A 13,074-nucleotide genomic window follows, 5' to 3' on the forward strand; every position below is an offset into this window, starting at 1 on the left:
TGAAAAATTTTAAATTCTAACCAAAGGGGAGAAAATTTAATGCAGTTCTGAACAACAGCTTGTTTGGAAGCATGCGGAACAAGAGGAAAATCTGTCTAAAATCTCCACCTAGTACAATAACTTAACCCGCCAAGAAAGAGATGAAGTAACCCATGATGTCTTTCAAAAGTCTGCTTACGCACATTAGGGCATGCACATTAGCCATTGGTACATCATCGCATTTAATAAGTCTTGTTAACCTGATATCAACCCGAAAGCTGAAAGAGAAAAAACATGTGATTTTGTCATCTTACTGTTGTCATGGAGAGTCAGTTGATAAGCTGCTTGCTGGTTGTGAAGACTTAGGGAATCTTCACTAAAAGAATCTTTAAAAGTATCCCATAATTCAACTGAATTCGATGGTTGTTGAGATATACAAATGGACGAAAATAATTGTCTCAATTGAAGTGGTATTTGAAAAACTGACGCTTCACGTAGACAACGATGCCATTCAGCATCGTCCTGAGTCAACTTATGTTCCATTGCTGCTTCCTTGAATGTAGAATAGCACACATTTTTGACCGTATTTATGTCTTGAAAACAGGTGGCACCTACTACGTGAAGTAACAGCAAGCGAAAATGCTATTTTTCTGCACTGGAGAAACGTTAAAAAGTCCACCTATTATTTTTCCAGACTTAGACATTTTTTCCAGACGCTTTTGTAACTTTCCCAAACATAATTAACTGCCGTTTCTGGGTCTATGTAGCGACTTCTTGTCGCCAGATTCCTATTTAAATTAAACCATGCAATCATTTCCTTCCTTTTTAACTCCGCTCGAAGTAGAGTTTCAGCGGCATTGTCATTTCAAACATACACCTGCTGCTCATCTTGTAAATGAACAGGTATGAGATTGTTCGTGCATAGGATAGGGAAATATTCTATAAGCAGCTTCATTGGAACTTACAGTACATATCGGGTGTTCAGAAAGCTAGATATTTCATCAAGGTGAAGTAAACCCTCTTCGGTTGTTATTTGTAGATTGGCGCAGTCATTTCCGTTGTAAATATATTTGTGGATATATATTTATATTTTTAACACTTGCACAAATCTCAACATTTATATGAGCTTAACCGTACAATAAAGGGAACGGATTATAAGGCATTGTGAAAAGATTGTCAATTTTAACATCATTACTTTGAACGCGTTTGATAATAGTTCTGCCGTTCACATTATCCCTTGTTTTGGTCATGTAATCCTTTGGGAAGTCTTTTCTATACTTCATACAAACAGAATTGGGATTGAGATTACCGCATGGCTCATGTACCATATGAGACTTCCTTACATTGTATAAGGTAGTATCACTGGGATCAGATATTTCCTAAGACATGAGTTTGTCAATATCTGAGATGTCCCTGATCTTAGAATTTTCTTTTAGGCACAGCAACAAATGGGCTTGGGGAAAACCTCCCTTTTGAAATTCAACTACTATACAAAAAAGTTTGTACTTCACCAAATATTTGTGTTAAACGTAACAGTTCCTTAACTTTTGCATGAAATACACGGACGGTGATAATATCATTTCGTGTGGCTATTTCTAGCCGAGTGCAGCCCTTGTAAGGCAGACCCTCCGATGAGGGTGAGCAGCATCTGCTATGTGTAGGTAATTGCATGTTATTGTGGTGGAGGATAGTGTTATGTGTGGTGTGTGAGTTTCAGGGATATTGGAGACAGCACAAATACACAGCCCTCGGGCCACTGGAAATAACCATTGAAGGTTATTAAAGTCTCCGACTCGGCCGGGAGTCGATCCCTGGACCCTCTGAACCGAAGGCCAGTGCGCCGACCATTCACCCAAAGAGTCGGACACGGACGGTGATATCGGGCCTATTGTTGGGAGTTTCATATGAGTTTATACTGGAAGTGATTTCAGGCCATAGTGGAGTGCAAGTAAACGTTACGAAAATATCCGGCTTTCCAAATGTTCTTATCATTCCCATATCATCTTGGTAATCTTGCATCATATTTCGAGGTAATATAACCATACTCCCAAACCTTAAATACTCATTCACAGCCCTTACATGCAGTGCGTCCGCTAATCCTGCGTATGTGTCTACACGCAGTCGTGTCTGTTGATTACGGATGAATTTTAGCCTGTCACCTTCAATGCTACATTAGTAATCAACAATCAATTGTTGAGCTAATTTCCCAGAATTAATAACAGGATTAAAGTCTCCCGTCGGTTAAAGACCCTTGACTTGAAGTTTGTAAGAAATATATTTTCTCAGAGTGATATTCTGGGAAAGTTTAGCTTTCCGCTCTCCTGCAGCTGGCATTGAAATATGCTATCCTGTCTCTCCACATGGCTAAATAAGTACGTAGGTTTGGGATCGCAATGCATACTGTCAAAACTGATATTTGTGTAAGTCCATTCTGTTTATCATAAACCGACAATGTGTCTGTGAGAGGATTGAGCACCATCGGATGACTCGAAAACAGCCGCTACCTCGAAACACGTTGAATAGTTATATCTCCGGGGATCTGACAGAGGTTCATGATTGAAGCCCATGCACGATTTTGTCTGGAAGCTGTTTATTGTTCCTCACGTATCTTTTGATACATAGTTTTGTACGACCGAATGTAAGGGTAAGAGTTCAAGTGGAAAGCCAGTAGCTAACTAGCTACGCTAATCACATCCTTCAAGTCATGTCTTTTTTTGATATTTGGTTTACGTCGTACCGACACAGATAGGTCTCATGGCGACGATGGGATAGGGAAGGTCTAGGAATGGGAAGGAAGTGGCCGTGCCCTTAATTAAAGTATAGCTCCCGCATTTGCCTGTTGTAAAAATGAGAAACAACGGAAAACCATCTTCAGGGCTACCGACAGTGGGTCTCAACCCACTATCTCCCGATTACTGGATACTGGCCGCACTTAAGCGACTACAGCTATCGAGCTCGGTCATTCATGTCTACTGAAGCGTCCATCTTAGAAATTATTCACCATAATATCTGCACAGCCACTCCCGACACATGCAGCGTTATTCTCAGCCCATGTCTCAGTATAGTATAAATACTTCTAACAGGACATACAACACATCAACACAGATTATCAGACAGGATTCGCACACACCCGACAGAGTTAACCACTATATTCGAAGTTCCTTATAGGAATAAATACAACTCATTTGCGGCCTCTGTGATTCATTTGCTTGCGCGTGACTACAGGTCATTAAATATCTATTTGTATTGTGAATGTGGTGTTACCTCATTAAATACAGCTTTTGAGTAAAAACAAATTCGTGGTTTTTAAATGACATTTTGCGGGTTCAGCTGGAAACCAATTGGCAACATACGATACACCTGCAGTCATGATTCCCATTAAAGTGAGCGAGTTGGCTGCGCGTTTGGAAGCGTGTAGCTTTTAGCTTGCATTCGGGAGATAGTGGGTTCGAGCTCCATTGTCGGCAGTCCTGAAAATGGTTTTCCATGGTTTCCCATTTTCATTGGGACTAGGATGGAGAAGGAAGCAGCTTTTACTTATAAATGACGTATCATAATACTAGCCTGGAAATGAAGTGGAGGGATTAGGGTAAACCATCGACTTCAAAGGCGTAGTCAGCCGTTGGCCTCCTGTTCCTAAGATGACGGAGAGCCGGAATATTGTCCCGTAGGGGTTGTTGCGTGCCAATAAATCTACCAACAAGAGGATGACGTATATCAGCACTTTCAAAAACTACCGAACTGAGCAGGGATCGAACCTGCCAATTTGGATTCAGAAGGCCAGCGCTCTACCGCCTGAACTACTCAGCCCGGCATTAAGGGAGTATCAACGACCGAGTAAAGTGGTATGCTTTTGACAGCACGACAAAAATTCTAATTTTGATACTTGTTTTTTCGTTGCACCGATAAAAACAAGTCTTATGGTTACGATGTGATAGGAAAGGTCTACACCTAGGAAGGAAGTGGCCGTGGCGTTATTTAAGGTACAGCCCCAGCATTTTCCTGGTGTGAAAATGGGGAACCATTGAAATCCATCTACAGGTATACAGACAGTGAGATTCGAACCCGCGGTCCCCCGAGTGCAAACTGACAGCTAAGTAACCCACACCGGGCATTCAACTCGCTCAAGGAAAAAAAAATCATGTAAAAATTATGTAAAAGGCGCCATTCACGGAGTAGAGCCGTTTTAACGGAATAGCAGTTGACAGAGTTAGAGGGGATATCAGATGTTTTATGCTATTCTTGTATTATTGTGATGTTATAGTAGAAACTCTTAATGCGCGGTCTCTTTTCTCTCTTTTCAGTGTTTGTAATTTCTGTTTGATAAATCTCATCTATCAACCTGAACATTGTTTGGCCCTGCAGAAAGGATCTGTAAATCTGCCGAACATGTCTTTGAACATATCCATTCATAAAGAATGAGGGGTCGGCCTTTGTGGCGTAGTGGTTAGGGTGATTAGCTGCCATCCTGGAAGGCCCGGGTTCGATTCCTGACTCTGGGACGAAATTTAAAAAAGTGGTACGAGGGCTGGAACGGGGTCCACTCAGTCTCGGGAGGTCAACTGAGTAGAGGTGGATTCAATTCCGATCTCAGCCATCCTCGAAGTGGTTTTCCGTGGATTCCCATTTCTCCTCCGGGCAAATGCCGAGATGGTACCTAACTTAAAGCCACGGCCTACCGCTTCCTTCCCCCTTCCTTGTCTATCCCTTCCAATCTTTCCATCCCCCCGCAAGGCCCCTGTTCAGCATAGCAGGTGAGGCCGCCTGGGCGAGGTACTGGTCATCCTCCCCAGTTGTATCCCCCGACCCAGAGTCTGAAGCTCCAGGACACTGCCCTTGAGGTGGTAGAGGTGGGATCCCTCGCTGAGTCCGAGGGAAAGCCTACCCTGGAGGGTAAACAGATAAAGAAGAAGAGGAAGAAGAAGAAGAAGAAGAATGAGGGATGAAATCGTGGAAAATTATGTGATATGAAAACGGTTTTCAGAAATCAGTAGGCACGAGTGCGCATGACCAATATTCTACATGTAAAACATAATTAATCAAAACGTTCATCCCATGACGGACGTTCTTGTAGCAAATAATTTTTCAAGTACAGTAAAGCGTTTCATATTGAAGACCTTATTTTAAATGCATAATATCCGGTTCCATGGCTCAATGATTAACATGCTGGACTTTGGTCCACGAGGTCCTGGATTCGATTCCCGGCCAGGCTGGAGATTTTAACCGCCATTCCGAAGTCTCGGGGACTGGGTATATGTGCCGTCTACATCATCAGAATTCATCATAAGTAGGCCCCGTCCTCACAGGTCACCTAAAAGGCGTCAACTCGAAAGAACTGCACCAGGGCTTTACGGAGGCCACACGCCATTATTATTATTATTATTATTATTATTATTATTATTATTAATCTGTTTACCCTCCAGGTTCCCAGCTCTACCGCCTCAAGGGCAGTGTCCTGGAGCTTCAGACTCTTGGTCGGGGGATACAACTGGGAAGTATGACCAGTACCTTGCCCAGGCGGCCTCACCTGCTATGCTGAACAGGGGCCTTGTGGAGGGATGGGAAGATTGGAAGGGATAGGCAAGGAAGAGGGAAGGAAGCGGCCGTGGCCTTAAGTTAGGTACCATCCCGGCATTCGCCTGGAGGAGGAGTGGGAAACCACGGAAAACCACTTCCAGGATGGCTGAGGTGGGAATCGAACCCACCTCTACTCAGTTGACCTCCCGAGGCTGAGTGGACCCCGTTCCAGCCCTCGTACCACTTTTCAAATTTCGTGGCAGAGCCGGGAATCGAACCCGGGCCTCCGGGGGTGGCAGCTAATCACGCTAACCACTACACCACAGAGGCGGACTATTATTATTATTATTATTATTATTATTATTAATGCATAATTATCCTTAACAGTTCGACGAATATTGGATCACATGGATGTTTTCAACTAAGAAAATATTCTCGGTACAGTCGTCTTGTTCTTGCACTGTCACCTTTTGCGTCAACATAAATTAATAACATGCCACACATCTCATGGTTCAAGAAAACTGCCATTCTGTTCATTACCTCACTATGTTCGTATCTCAAGTAAAGCTGTCTGACGGCACTGGCGCATGTCCATAATGACAACATGTGGAAGTCCTGCACGGGAGAGGAGAGTACGTGTCAGGAGAACTGACCTAAGGCAAGGGAAGGAGGTGTTTATGTACTTTTCGCAGTTAGCTACAGACCCATCGGAAATATCGGGTGAAATTTAGTGGCTCCATGCCTCCTACAATAGCAAACATAAGAGGCTAATTTTTAAGATATTTGCGTAGAGAGGCATCTTCTTTCACTAGTATTACGGTCTAAAAGTATTTCAATTACATTCTGTATAAATATCCACTGTCCGCCTTTGCGGTGTAGTGGTTAGTGTGATTAGCTGCCACCCTGGGAAGCTTGGGTTCGATTCCGGACTCTGGGACGAATTTAAAAACGGGGTCCACTCAGCCCCTAGAGCTCAACTGAGTAGAGGAGGGTTCGATCCCCTCCTCAGTCACCATCGAAGTGGTTTTCTGTGGTTTCCCACTTCTCCTCCAGGTAAATGCCGAGATGGTACCTAATTTAAGGCGACGACCGCTTCCTTCCCACTTCCTTTTCTATCCATTCCAGTCCTTCCATCCCCCATAAGACCCTTGCTCAGCATAGCAGGTGAGGCAGATTGGGTGAGGTACTGGTCCTCCTCCTCAGTTGTATCATTGACCAAATATCTCACGCTCCAGGACACTGCCATTGAGGTGGTAGGGGTGGGATCCCTCGTTGAGTCCGGGGAGAAAACCCAACCCTTGAGGTTAAAAGGATTAACTAAATAATAATAAAATAGGTATCCACTTATTTCTCCTGGCTTTTCTGGGGTCGGAACTTCGTATTTTTTTTTTGCTAGGGGCTTTACGTCGCACCGACACGGATAGGTCTTATGGCGACGATGGGATAGGAAAGGCTTAGGAGTTGGAAGGAAGCGGCCGTGGCCTTAATTAAGGTACAGCCCCAGCATTTGCCTGGTGTGAAAATGGGAAACCACGGAAAACCATTTTCAGGGCTGCCGATAGTGGGATTCGAACCTACTATCTCCCGGATGCAAGCTGACAGTAGACAGAGTTAAAATCCTTCACCAGGCCAGGAATTGAACTCAGAGCCCTCTGAACCAAAGGCCGATACGGTGATCATTCAGCCGAAGAGCCGCACTTGTAAGTAGCCACTAAGGTAGAAATAAAGAAGAGACAAGAAAGGAAGAGAAAAGAATAACCACGAACTAAGAGATAATTCTCTCCCACCATCAAAGTCACTATCGAACACTCCTGGCCAGAGAGTAACTGTTATGTACTACTACTACTACTACTACTACTACTACTACTACTACTACTACTACTACTACTACTACTACTACTACTACTACTACTACTACTACTACTACTACTACTACTACTACTACTACTACTACTACTACTACTACTACTACTACTACTACTACTACTACTACTACTACTACTACTACTACTACTACTACTACTACTACTACTACTACTACTACTACTACTACTACTACTACTACTACTACTACTACTACTACTACTACTACTACTACTACTACTACTACTACTACTACTACTACTACTACTACTACTACTACTACTACTACTACTACTACTACTACTACTACTACTACTACTACTACTACTACTACTACTACTACTACTACTACTACTACTACTACTACTACTACTACTACTACTACTAATAATAATGGATTTTTGTCCCAGTAACTACAATTTTATGGTTTTCGGAGACACTGGGGTGCCGTAAGATCGTCCTACGGTAGTTCAATTACGTGCCAGAAAATCTACCGACACGAGGCTGATGTATTTGAGCACCTTCAAATACCACCGGACTGAGCCAGGATCGAACCTGCCAAGCTGGGCTCAGAAGGCTCTTCCGCTATACAGCCTGAGCTACTGAGCCCGGCGGAGAAATGACGGATGAGAAGTATTACCAAGATATGACTCAGTTCAATGGAAATAAATATCGAGGTTGGCAGTATGTACAAGAAGAAATAAGATTCGTTGCGATTCACGTGGAGGGCTTCAGGTAAAGAAGTGGAAGGTTTGTTAAATATTTATAATCCTCGCAAATTTCACACTATTCTAGCCATAAAGGGAAAGGAAGTAATCCATGAAGGGAAGTTAGACAAGATAAATGAAACAGATAAAGCCATACACTTTCCGCAAATTCACATTTAGGGAATCGATTAGGAAGAAGAAAATATCACTCCATTCGAACTCAGTAAAACCATACATAAGAGCATATAAGGGAAACAATTTTTAATTGTGGGTAGATAAGAGTCATGGGCGTAAATATAACTCAATAAATGCAAAACATATTTTCATACGCCGTTTGTTCTTGATCGAGCATTCTGTTACACTAATTATGCACTTTTCCCACCGGATGTTGTAACATTTAGAAAAAAGTAGGCCAGTGACCTGTGGGCGGACCAAGAGTGGCAGACTCGTAGGAGATAACTCTAGCCTATTGAAGGCGTATTAGCAATAATAGACACATGCCAGTGAGATGTAGAAATACTGCTATTGTGAACATAATTGTTTATTTGTTAGGAACATGAAAGCTGTTCTGTGGCTAAAATGTGCTCAGAATCTGACAACAAGCACTGAACTCTGCTTAAGGGTAAACTGATAAGTAAACATCAATTCAGTACCTGATTTAGAACAAAAAACCCGGTGTGAAGTTATGAGTACAATTCATAGCATGTGTAAATATGAGGCTCAATTTAATAGTTCACATATGCCAAATTAACTGACTAGTCAGCTCAAGAAATCCAAACAGTTATTTATGATAAGACATCATTAATCAACCATAATTAACGCAAAATTTGCTTCCAGTCTGAGCATTAAAAAGGTTTGCAATGGTAAATATTTACTGTCAGTCCGCCTGTGTGGGGTAGTGGTTAGTGTGATTAGCTGCCACCCCCGGAGACCCGGGTTCAATTCGCGGCTCTGCCACGAAATTTGAGAAGTGGTACGAGGGCTGGAACGGGGTCCACTCAGCCTAGGGAGGTCAACTGATTAGAGGTGGGCTCGATTCCCACCTCAGCCATCCTGGAAGTGGTTTTCCGTGGTCTCCCACTTCTGCTCCAGGCAAATGCCGGGATGGTACCTAACTTAATGCCACAGCCGCTTCCTTCCCTATTCCTTGCCTATCCTTTCCAATCTTCCCATCCCCTACCAAGGCCCCTGTTCAGCGTAGCAGATGAGGCCACCTGGGCGAGGTACTGGTCATTCTCCCCAGTTGTAACCTTCGATCCAATGTCTCACGCTCCAGGACACTGCCCTTGAGGTGGTAGAGGTGAGGTCCCTCTGAGTCCGAGGGAAAAACCAACCCTGGAGGGTAAGCAGATTAAGAAAGGAAGAAATATTTACTGTCACTAAATATTGCTGATAAAGGGCATAGTGTGCGAAAGGCATTCGCAGAGTCATGAACGAAAAAGCGCCAGCGAGGAAGGTCTCAATTTAGCTCGCCAGGCTTACAAAAGAAGACAATCAAGGGCTATGAAGAAAAGAAGGAGCAATCCTGGAAGGAGTTGGACAAGGCTGCAGTTTGTCCCTTCTCTGTTTCAGCGTTCATATAGAACATGCAGTAAAAGAAAGGGGAATTTGGAAAGGGAATAAAAATCCAAGGAGAGGAAATCATTACTCTGAGATTTGATGATATTGTTATTTTATCTAAGTCTGTAGAAGATCTGGAGAAATTTCTCAATGGTATGGACACAGTCTTGAAGGGATACAAGATGAAAATAAATAAATCCAGAACAACAGTAATGGATTGCAGCCGAAAGGAGACAGGTGATGGAGGAAATATTAGGTGGCAGAAGTAAGAAAGGCATAAAATGCAGACTAGCACAAGCAAGGAAGATCTTTCTTAAGAAAACAAATTTGCTCACTTCGTACATTGATATAGGAATCATAACCTTTTGCAGACTTTTATCTGGAGCGTGGCATTATGAGGACGTGAAACATGGATGGTAACGAGCTCAAAAAGTGGATGATTTTGAAATTACACAAGAATGAAGGTGAAATGGGTGGAATGAAGGGATGACGACTCGAATTGAGGAGAAGGGATCTATTTGACGAAATTTGACCAGAAGAGAGAGAGAGAGAATGATAAGACGCATCATAAGACGCTCAGGACTTACGGTTATTTTATGAGGGAAGTGTAGGCGTTAAGTACGGTAAGGGTAGACCAAGGCATGAATATAACAAACAGATAAGAGTAGAAGTACTCGCTCGTTACGTATAAAGGATAGGGTGGTATGCAGAGATCTATCAGGCCAGTATATGGACTGACAACGCAAATAACAACATTCCATAATATTTAAAATACAGAAAATTATACTTATGGCAAGAGATATTATGGAAAATATGCAATCCGGTACTATTCATCACGAACTGAACAATCGACAAACATAATTTAATAGGCACACTTTAAAAAAATCAGAATGGAAGGATGAACTACAGCCCTGATGGGACTTGATCCTACGTAGTTCAGCTGATCAGCCCGGAGACCCCAAAATTACGAGGTATCGTGTGGTCGACATGATGAAATATTCTCGGCCGTTGTTCTTGGCTTTCTAGACCGGTGCCGCCATCTCAAAATCAGATACCTCCTCAATGGCCCACCACCCAGCCCTCAGATCCAGGTAAAAATTCCTGACTTGGCCGGGAATCGAACCAGAGGCCTTCAGATTAAAATACAGTCACGCTATCCTTACACCATGGGGCTGACTTATATTTCTATTATAGAAAACATTTTACTAGACGATGACAGTCACATTATGGGGACATGTTAACTTCAGTTACTTAGCATGTCCGACAATTTATTTCTTATAATTGCACTTCAGTAGGGAACAAAAATGAAATTTATAGCTTACAATTAAATGTCCGACATATATTGCACCCATAAGCGAATTTACCTAATTAATTTACAAATTAAAAAGTTGAATATTTCGCATATGGGATACTACAGTTGGCTGGGAAACTAGCAGTCACAAAGGAACTTTCTGGCGCCAGTGTGACGGCGAATAGAATCCTCGAAACTTTTCTTAGAGCACGACCAACTTGTAAACCGCCCTGAGTACTCCTTCCAATAAATTTTATGATACCGCCTAGGAGTGGCGACTTTCTGTTGGTTCTCACGAGAAAATCACGCGTTGAGGCCTGACCTACTTAGCTAGGACAAAGGGACAACTACAATACCCGCCAACTCTTGGGAGGAAATGGAAGCATCCACGCTACGAAGAGCGCGAAAGTCTCAGCCAATCACAAAATTCTAAATTTGAATAAACTGTCATAGCGGGAATCTACAGTCAGTATTTCGCTATCTGAAGCCCGGTGTGGTGGTGAAAAACAGTGTCCTGAGTTCTTTATAATATTTGGAAATTTATCAGTGCGAATCTGTGGTTAATTAGTGCCTAATTAATAAAATTTAACTCCACACGGAGGGGTAGTAGTCTCCAGGAGAATGAACTGTCATGGCGGGATGGAGCCATTCACCGGAAGAAAATAACACCAGTGACGCGCCCCGTCGTGTGGATTATCCTGTGATCATTTCCCACGACGCAATATTACATGTAAGTCAGACAAAAATTAGGAAGTTTTGCACATAAATTTTGAAAACTTTAACCTACGGACGTACGATAAAGCGCTCCCGAGGGCTAGATCACTACGCCACATCCCTTCCACGGAACTATTTTCAAACCCAGCGACCAGGGGGTTGAATTCTCAGTGTTTCTTCAGATTCTCAGTGTTTCTTCGGATTCTCAGTGATTCTTTAGTAGTCGCAGTGATTCTTCAGTATTCTCAGTGAAACTTCAGATTGACAGTGTGAATCAGAGCGACAATGTGACAGAGGTGACAGCTAATTCAGTTAGTCAGCTTCACTTTTGGCTGGTAAGAGAGCGAGTAGAGACACTTGTAGGCATTTTGAGAAAGCCTTGTATTATTTTTACTTGGGAGAGTAACATTTCAGAAATGAACACTTTAACGAACTTTTACTATTTATGCAGGCAAGAGCTACACTTTCAACACTTGGCTTAAATGAACTCACATTACGAGTCGAGAGGAACAAGTCCATGTTTTCAGCATAATTACACGAAACCTCTCTAACCCACGGGTAGTTTCACATTTATCAGCATAAACTTCTCCACAACATTTGAAACTTTATTTTAGCTTGCTTTTACCACTTAATAAACTGTTTGGCAAGCGAGATGTTTACGGGGAGAGACTAGTAAAGGCAGACAGGGAGGAGAATGACTTTTCTTTAATGAAGGCCGCAGTGGTAGACCTTGAGCAAACGGTTATGTCCCGTTGGGGTTAATGTTCGGTAAGCTCTAGGTAAACAAAAGCTGAGAGACCAGAGTGCAGACCAACAGGTGATTTTCAGGTAGATAGCGAAGACGACCGGCCAACTTCACGACAGGAGTCTGCAGTGGTATCGTCTAACCTTCATTGGAGTGCGAGAAATGCGAGTGTTTCATGTTAATGTAAGCGTGTGTTACGGCTTGACAAAAATGTGTCAAATTTGCGTGTGTGGAAATTTGCAATACCACAGCAGCCTCAAGATGGTATTCTAATTCACCATGACCGAGTCCGGAGGGCGAGCCAGCATGCCTCCATCACCAGGTATGAGCATCAATAAATAATGTAAATAAATATGTAGGACCGTGACTAATCGATGATCAAATGTAGCTTAGAGTATTAGGTAGGATTGTAAATAATTCACAGTTTTATTATACTACTATAATAATAATAATAATAATAATAATAATAATAATGATAATAATAATAATAATAATGTCGCACTTTCAGCTAGGGTTATTTGTGCATTTCGTGTAGGTAGATGTTGTTTGCGTGTTGTCATGGATTATTTCTGTAGTATGTCACTTTGACAGTTTAGGAAGCTATGTTATTTTGATCTATGAGTGTAACGCCAATTTAATTTAATTATTTTCATCATGTTATTAGACCGTTGGAATTTTGATCTTGTAGACGCCGCCTC

This window comes from Anabrus simplex, chromosome 3 (assembly GCF_040414725.1).
Source record: "Anabrus simplex isolate iqAnaSimp1 chromosome 3, ASM4041472v1, whole genome shotgun sequence".
NCBI lineage: Eukaryota > Metazoa > Arthropoda > Insecta > Orthoptera > Tettigoniidae > Anabrus > Anabrus simplex.